Genomic DNA, 10140 nt, shown 5'->3' with positions numbered 1-10140 from the left:
GATATTCTTTGGGCTGGGCTTTATTGTATTATCTGGGCTTTTTAAGCCTTATGGGTGGTTTGTGTTCCATTTGCACTTATCTAGGCACTTTCGGCCTTCAGGTGTATGGGCTTTGTCTCTATGGTTGTGCTTCTAACTTTTGGTTAGAATCCTTTTCCCTATCCCTAATAAAATATTACTTTTGTCGATGAAAAAAAAATTTATAGTTACGAAACTGGACACTTAAAAAGAGATAGATGGGGTATCTTTTATTTTTGACTAAAACTTTCTCTTTTGAGACTACTGATTCTAGGTATGAATATACAACATATTGTGAGTGCCGCTGTTTGCGTCAAGCTACGTTTGGGTCGAGTGAAAGATGTCGAGTGAAAGATATCGACTGCCTTGTATTTTATCGTTTTACAATACTTAGATGATTAATTTAGCTTTATCTAAATTTTTTATAATGAACTCTGTTATGTAAGTGCCGTTGGACAATTATTATAATATACAATCTTCTCAATTTTGTCAAAAAAAAAAAAAGGAGAGAGAAATAATCCCAACAAATACAAAGAAAAAAAATGTCCGCACGCAGATGGGAGGTTTTAACTACTGACCTCCTACTGAAATGCAAGAGTCCTAGCCAACGGATCGAGATGGTACCAGCTAGTTGGTTAATTCTTACTGTAGTATCACATTAATTCTTAGTATGTTTAGTGTAATTTTGTCATTACGAAAGATTATACATTGCCTCGGGCATTGAATCATTTTTTTGTTTAGTACCAAGTTGACTCTAAATTAAACTACTGTATGTATTATTACTCCTTCTGTTCTTATTCTTTTATTCCTTTTGGGAGTTCGTATCACTTTTTAATTGATTATATCTTGTAATTTAATTATAATGTTTTAGGTGATTTTAAAAATATCATTTAACAAAACTCATTGAGATCTATCAAACAAAATTCATATTGCATATAATCGGTATAACCAATTAAAAGTTATAATTAGTTTTTTAATCGGTTATGATAGGACGAGGGGCAATAGAATTGAAACGGAGGGAGTATGTTTTAGTTGGCCTCTGATATCTTCGACTTGAATAAGAATACTCTCTGGTCATTTGTAAGGACTGAAACGTCCTGCCAAGCCTCATCAAATACCCTTTTTTCTCTCTTCCCCTCCCCTTTCACACCCTTGTCTGGCGGTGGGAGGAAATTAAGGCCATGGAGTAATTTTGTCTATATTTTATTTTTCTCCAGTCTCTTCAGATCAATGACTTGTGATTTGTGAGAATTTTGTTTTTATTTTGTTTTTCTACATATCGGATTTTTTCAAAGATGATGTTACTTCCCAATGATATCGGTGTCAATAATATTTTTACCCTACATGATATTTTTGGCGGGGTAACTCGTGGTGCCTTGTTAGATTTGTAGTTTTTGATAGTTCATTGATACGTTCATACTTGGTTGGAGTTTATCTGATCGTCTAGGTATTTATTGTCTTTTATTTTTGTCTAGCACTTTATCTCTTTTAAGACTGCTAATTCTAGATAAAAATATACAACAATTTGTGAGTGTTGCTATTTGCATCAAGCTCAACATCTGGGTAAGGGTGAAAGACGTCAATTGCCTTGTGTTTTTCTTGCTTTGCAATAATTAGATGATTAGTTTTGATTTATCCTTTATCAATATTATCTTTTCCATTTTGTAGAGAGAGAGAGAGAGAGAGAGAGAGAGAGAGAGAGAGATTTTAAAAGTAAATATTGACTTTGATAAATTTCCACAAAATTGATTCATGCATAAGATTACTGAATTAATCCAAACATTGGAATGAAATTACTTCAGGTATTGTATTTCTAGGAATTTCATTTCTTGTAATCATAGCCCTATTCCCACTCAATAAAATTCTTAGAAATTTGATTCCTAGTAATCACATTCTTATTCCTACTAAATGTTCCGGTCATCGAAATTGAACCCTATATTAATGCCACATAGGGAGCTACGTTAGTGCCGAAGAGGTGGCCACGATTACTGTCATATCAACCGGAACCGGTAGCAAATTAAGGGTAAAAATTGTATTACAAAATTAGAGGCTGGCCCGTTTTTTAGGTTCGGTTCGATCCCAACTCTAGATATTATTCCTAAACCTGTGCAAGCTTGGATATGTTATATCATGACTATTTTAAAGACAAAGCTACAAAAAAAGGTTGGGATCTAAAATCCCAACAACTCAAATTATATAAAAAATAAGTCCATTATAAATTAGAAACAAGAAAAGAAAGGAAAAACTCTCTAAGGTACGTAAGAACACCAATGAACCTATTATAATGAGATGCAAGAGTCCTTATCAACTAAATTAGTGGCATTTGGTTTGCAGCACTCTATTTGATACGCTTCTATCTGGGTAGTCATTATTCCAACTACGCTATAAGTAGTCTAATATACTAATTTATGCAGCATCTCGATTTTTTAAAGAGCATAAATTATTTATAACGGCAGTGTAAAGAATTTAATCTATTTTTTAAGGGAAAGTCTACAATACACACCCCTTAAAATGATGTACCATATGCATCTATTTTATGGTTTATTCATAACATTTTAGTGTGTTTCGTAACTTTTGTTCTAGAATTCATAACCTTTTAACAATACAATTCGTAATATTTTCATTATGATTCATACTCCCTCCGTCCCAAAATGATTGTCCGGTCCGCAAAACGGAGTGATAAAAAAACTTTTTTCACAAATTAAAAATACTTATTGATATCTAGTAAGTTGTTAAAAAACTTTTGATTTTTTCTTGCAAAAATTGTATTATTTTTAACACCCCATTTTGCGGACCGAACAAACATTTTGGGACGGAGGGAGTAACATTTTGGTGTATCTCGTAACCTTTATACGATTCGTAACTTTTTAGCAATACGATTCGTAACATTTTTTCTATAATTTATAACATTTTGGGAGATGCATACGATACACACCCAAATAAGGGGTGTGTATTGTAGTCTTTCCCCTTTTTTAAATAACATTTGAAACAGATCTGGGACAATTTCACAGGGAAGAGGAAGAACATGCATTGTTCCTGCCTCTTTTTTTTTTTTTTAAGAGAAAGAACTTCAATCTATTGAAAATGGAACAACAAGAAAAACACAAAAAAAGAAAAAAGATCAAAAGATCTGAATAAAAATACAGACAAATAATTAAAGCCACCGAAAAAGAAGTTCCGGTGTTGGAAGCCATCTTTCATCGCATGGAAGTGTTGAAAAACTCTGGCATGGATGTCCCTGTTGCCTCCTCTACCGTTGTTGAAGAAATCGGAACTCACACAGTGGAATCCAATCCACTGCAAATTGGCGGTGGTCAATCAAAAGGAATTAGGGAGATGTCATCTGACATGGAGAGAGGTTCTTGGGAGAGAGGTCTTTTGGGGAAGGGGAAGAGGAAGGGATGCCGCTTTCGAAATTCATAATATATCTTGCCAATTATGTACGTAACTGGAAATGGCAAGTAAACATACATGTTCCATGCCTTTTGCGCTTTGGGGATTGATATAACCTTTCCATTTTTTTTATGGACCAATTTGATTTATTATTATTTGGGTGGCAGTAGGACCTAATTAAGTCATATAAATCGCAAATGTGTGCGTGAGCGCAGAGCACTTTGAAGAGATTATGCGAGAATTATGAGCGTGAACACGTTGCGAGGATTGAGGGCGTGAGTGCAGAATTCTTTGAAGGATTTTGTGACTACATATATATTATTTGATATGAGCCATCGACCAGGTGGAATGTGGTACTGTTATATGGTCGATATATATTCCGTCAATATGGGGGAAAAAAAAAATTCTTAGGTCAAATTTGAGAAATGTTATTTTATTTATTGCAACTGTCATTGCTCCAAATGTGTAATTAGATCCAATGATGGAATATTGCAATGAGGTGGGATTGTGCATTGATATAAATATACTAGAGAAATCTATATCTAGTCCTTCGTTATTGTGTAATTATTTTATTGTCACACTTTTTCTCATGTTCAAGTTGTACAAACTCGTGCTGCCTCCGGTCATTCACGTGTTTGCCGTAGTTGCATGTGAGATTATGAAAAAAAAAATTCTTTTTAGAAAATTTATGTTCCAAAATCCCAAAACTAGGTTTTGAATTTTGAGATTTTTTATTTTTTTATTTTTTGAGATTCTCAGAAGCTGTAGATTCAAAAAATCAGTTTTGTAGAATTCTTGAAAAACATTCTAAACTAATTTTTAAAAGCTAAAATTAATCTAAAAATATGTCAAAATAATTTAACAAAATAAGTTAATTTTCTACAAACCGTCAACTATCTATGTCAGGGCCCGGAGGGGCCCAAGCCCCCCCAGCCTCCGCACCCTGAGCTTCCGAGTTTTAAAATTTTTATTTTGTATATACGTAATTTTGAATATTTTTGATAATTATTCATGTATATAGCTACTTATAATCTTAATAATTTTGGTTTGATTCAATAAAAAATTGGTTATTTTACATTCTCATTTCTCAATTTCTTTCATAAATAACAAATAAGCAAGTGACAGTTGAAATAGCCTAAAAAATAAAATGATTGGTATAAACTTTAAATGCATTAAGTTAGAATCATTTTAATTAATATATTGAAAAGCAAAAATCATATGATATAATAAATATACGTTCCGATAAAATGTATATATCTATTAACCCCCGAAGTCAAAATCCTAACTTGGCAAAATATCATCTTTTCTTAACTTTCCGGAATAGTAAACTGTAAACATGAGGCTCAAATGTCAAACTCAAAAGAAATATTACCGTCGAGCTCCTACATAAATGGAATCGATAGATAATAATCCAACTAGTTCATCACTTCGCAAATGAATATTTAATTTAACTAAAACCCCAGTATAATCGATATATATATCTTGTTTTCTGGTTCGAATACATTGTTTTCTGGATTAATTTTGATTTTTAAATCAATCCGGACAGGGCTCAAATTTCATCTGTCATGAGTAGCATGGTTCATGCCATCGCGCAATGGAGAGTCTGATATGGTAATGAGATTAATTACCTTGTACTTATGAAAGTAGTAGAAGCTTACTGAGGTTTTTTTTTTCAATCTAAAAAGCTTATTGAGTTGAATTTTGGTAACTTTGATAATGACTATCAAAGTTACCTTATTGAGGTGTTTGGGCCTTTGCCCTTTTGTGGTGTTTTCCAACTTTTTGTTAGATCCTCTTTTCCCTTTCCGTTTTTAATAAAATTTCATCTTTTATCGATTAAAAAAAAAAACTTTGATAATGACTATCGGTTAGAATAGCTGCCTCGAGGTTTAAAAATTCTCTTAGTCTACTCTAGGAGTTGGAATATATTTCAAAGATACTAGATAGAATCTATCCATTCTTTAAAAAAAAAAAAAAAAAAAAGGGCACAAAATTTAGGGTCCCTTTGGCAGCCAGCCAAATCATCGAATTTTACATTATGCAATATTATTGCATTTTAAGTGTTTGGGAGTCTACTCTATGCGAATGCATTTTTCCCAAAATGCTTTATCAAAACCACACATTAGAGAGAGAGGTAAAATATATTCGGCATATATCTCACAAATACTCTACAGATTGATAATCTATCCTAACCATAATTCAAAAATCTTTAATTTACAATACAAAAAGTGTAAAATGCAAAAAAAAAAAAAAACGAAAAACAAAGACCTGTCTAGTTTACCTTTGCAGAAATGCTAGGGACAAAGAAAATTTATCCCGAAAGTATCCCGAAAATAGCAATCAATGGTTGAGATTCACTTTGATATGTGTGACCCAATCATCAAAGTGATTCTCAACTATTGATTACTGTTTTCGGGATACTTTCGGGATAAGTTTTCTTTGTACTTAGCATTCTCCTTACCTTTGTGGAATTAGAGGCTGGGAGCCAAATTGTGGGTTCTCATTTTGTATTTTGCGGGTTTTTCTAGATGGGGAGCCAAATTCTACTAATGCATTATGCCACAATGCATTCTCAAAACTACACTTTAGAAAGCACAATTTGATTATCAGTCTTAGATGAGCTTTTTCATTCTCTTGAATTATCTTCTCAAATTGATAATTTATTTTGAGCATTATCCTTAAAATACTCATTCATAATTTATTTTGAGCATTATCCTCCCATGCACTACTCTGTTGCAAAATCTATTACACACATCTCTCAAACACTTTATCGGATTCCTAATATATTATGGGCACAATCCGAAATCAATAACTCACACTTTATCGGATTCCTAATATATCATGGTTATAAGAGAGACCATTCCCGTTTTTGCGATACATACAATTTTCAAATTACTTGAATGAGTAATTATTAGGTAGTCTAGGAGTACCGTCACATGGTACTCCGAACCACTTTACAACCACACATTTCTGTGGGGTCTATACACTTAGTTGTATTGTATAATTTCACTAACTAAAAGCGGTCAAGCGGGCCCTCACCTTCCTCGTGAATTTTGAATAGTACAGTTTTTATCATTGAAGGAACATTATCTTGGTCGCCCGCTCCGAGTGTTTTGTTTAAATAAGTCATTTGGCTTATTTTTTGACAATGCTATAACTGTTTTTATTGGTATCGAAACTCCGACGCATAAAAGTCATGTACAATACACATGGTACAAGGCTTTTTTGTGCACTAGAGTTTTGGCACTAACAAAAACTGTTTTGGCATTATCATTTCCCTTTTTTTTTTCTTTATTGAATTTTTCTTTTTCTTTTTTTTGTTTGCATTTATTAATTTCGCCTCAAATTTTTGTGGATTATCAGTTCGTCTTGACAAGAAAAATTAGAAAATTAAAAATTGTGATCAAAACTCAAAATTTTTAATAAAGCCGAAAAGTCTGGCTTTCTGTCTGTTTTTGCCTTTATTCAAAAAATATAAAGTTTGGACCATAATTTTTACTTTTTCTGATTGCTCTCATCGAGACGTACCGCTAATCCATGAAAAATTGACACGAACCTAAAAAACGCCAAAAAAAGAAGAAGAAAGAATAAAGACGAAAAAAAAATGCCGAATAACTTATTTTGCCAAACACTAGTCTTCAATCATTATCCGAATAAGGGACCAGACACGAAACATTATTCAGCGGGCCCATATCAACGCATCCTGTAGATCCGCATTTGTAACCAAAGGCCCAATACATGGTTCCACCACAATCTTTATAGGCCCATCCATCGGTTTAATTGAACTGAAAACCTACAAAAGCCCACCATATGGTTCCACCACAGAGATTATAGGCTCATCCATTTGTTTATTTGAGCTGGATTCTAACTGTAACCCACCAGCCCCTTTTTGTTAAAACTACTAGAAAGAGGAGAGGGTGGTTGGTTGAGTAGAAGAGAGAGTGCTTGGATTTTGGCAGTCTAGAATACATTTGGACGGCTCGAATCTACGCTGGGTACCGCCCTCTCTCCTCTTTCTCGCCATGTGGTATTCAATTCGCACACAAAAACCTATTGAATACGTGTGGGGTGTGGGACTGTGGGTAGCTATTTTATTAATTTTACCACTTTACCCTAACAATTAAGTCATGCAATATTTAGGGTAGTTGGGGCAGTTGTGGAAAGAAAAACTTTCCGTTTGAAAAAAAAAAAAAAAAGTAGTGGAAAGAGATTTTGTGACACAGCTTCACAAAATTGTCGACACAAAAGAAGGGTAGCCCATTTATACAGAGAATTAAATTATCCGATCCCCTTCAACCTCTAGCACCTCAATCTTCGCTGCAAGATTAACATTCAGTGTTAATTTGAATGAAAAAGAAATGAGATTGATCGAGCAGTACCAACACATATTGGAATTAGCTGATTTTTCACATGGCCATTCGTTTTTTTTTTTAAAGTATTAAATGGATCAGGTTTTTCATGCGGAACCTGTTGTGGCCCGCATGGCGTTGGTGCAAGGTCGGTGAAGCTACCATCGGTGGCTGTATAAGGGTTCTATTGCTTCTTCACTAAAAGATGCTTAGTGGAATATATTTACGTCAATAATAATTTAAAGACAATCTAAAATACCATTTCACAAAATAGTTGAGGCAAACATTTGGTTGGACGAAGAGAAGACCCTAACACCTTCCCCTATTAAAATTTATTGGTGTATATATAAGTTTCCAAAGTGAAGTGGGGTGACTGCACAGTGGGTGTCGAGCGAAGTTTGAATTAAAACCATCAACCCTTGTGTGCGAATTAGCATCTGCGAGCGGGTATTAACACAATATAAACTACTAGATGATGCTATGGTGTCCCCAATTATTTTGGGGATACCGTAATTTTCTGTATAATATCACCATTACAAGTATAATCAGGACCAATGACATGTATAACAAATACCTTACAAAGGCATATCCCCCAAAATTCTTAGAAATTTTTGGGGATTTTGGGGGTTATGCCTTTGTGAGGCCTTGGTTATACATATCACTAGTTTTAGTTATGATTTTAATGGTCGGTTATGTCAAAAATTACAGTGTCCCTAAAATGACCGGGGACTCCATAGTTTTTCCCTAAACTACTAGTACTAGTAACTTTGAATTAAGAATTTTGGATGATGCTATGGTGTCCATGGTCACAAAATAACTTCCATAGAAACCACTATTACCTATTGTGACCACCGGAATGATCTCAAAAGACTAATAACAAAATGCTGCTGCAAATGCAGAATCGAAAATTTATAAAAGCTAGAGGGTATTTTCCAACATTCATCCACAAAAACCATTAAAACTAAAAGTTCAATATCCAAAACTAAGAAAGTAGACTGCATAGCTTCCAAAACTAATAGTACAATATCCTTAGCTAGCTATTCCTAGCCGATCCAAAATTACACACAACAAGTGGTAACAAGAAGCCCGACATCAACATTAAGCGCAAAATGCATCACTTCCAGACTCCAACCATCTAGCTCCAACCATATCTACCGTATTTGTGAATCTCACCTACAAAAAGAAAAGAGAAAAAAACTAGTATGCATTTTTCTCCTAGAATCTGATATCTCAATGACAATACGTGTCGACAAAACTCTTGAGACAAAAGTGACATCTACGTAACTCAGCTCAAGTACCCATGAAATGAAAGTGTTTGAAAAATAGCTGCCACTAACAATTCATACACGCGCGTATCCATATCATTCATTTCTTCGCAAACTAACAAACAAGTTTCTAGCACAGAGGGTCATCTCCCTGTGAAGTATTTAGGGGTGCCTTTGATCAACTCAAGTCTTACCTCTGCTGATTGTATTGTCCTTAAAGAATGAATTTTGGCTCGGATTCAAAGTTGGTCTTAGAAATTTTTATCCTATGGGGGAAGGGCCCAATTGATTCAGTCTGTGCTTTGTAGTATACATACCAACTGGAGCTCTATCTTTATATTGCCTCAAAAAGTAATTAAGGAGATTGAGGGAGTGCTAGGGCCTTTCTTATGGTCTGGTCTTGACATGAAGCATACGGGTAATTGGATGCATCTATGTGTTTCAAAGAATGAAGGTGGGCTAGGATTTAGGTCCCTTAAAGAGTGGAATAAGGCTTCCAATATTAGGCACCTTTGGGCTTTGAGTTTTAAAGCTGATTTGCTATGGGTAAAGTGGGTGCATATGTAAATTCTGAAAGGGCATAGTCTCTGGGAATTCCTATACCGAATGATGCATCATGGGTAATAAGGAAACTTTTCAAATTAAGGGACATTTGTCAAGGTTGGATCAGGTATTGCATTGGGGATGGAGAATATACGTTTCTATAGATTGATAATTGGCACCCCCTTGGTGCATTGTACAAGCAGTTCGGTGATTCCATTGTTAAAAATTGGGGGCAGGGCTTTGAGGGCTAAAGTATCTTCCATTATTGTTCAAGGGAATTGGCGATGGCCAAGATAGAGGAGTCAAGTTATGATGGCGGTTATGCGTCACACTCTTGCAAATTTTCTTCCTAATCCATTGGCTAAGGATAAAGTAATATGGACTCTTTCTCCAAATGGCTTTTACTCTGTCAAGACAGCATGGGTGGCATGCAGACATAGGTGTTCTTTTAAACACTAGCATTTGTTAGTATGGTTTAGCCAAAATGTGCCTCGGTAGAGCTTTATATTTTATATTTTTTATATTTTTATTATTATTATTTTTTGGCTCGGCAAAGTAGAGCTTTATTCTTT

Source organism: Rhododendron vialii, chromosome 9a, assembly GCF_030253575.1.
Source record: "Rhododendron vialii isolate Sample 1 chromosome 9a, ASM3025357v1".
NCBI lineage: Eukaryota > Viridiplantae > Streptophyta > Magnoliopsida > Ericales > Ericaceae > Rhododendron > Rhododendron vialii.
Note: the sequence above shows the minus strand (reverse complement) of the source record.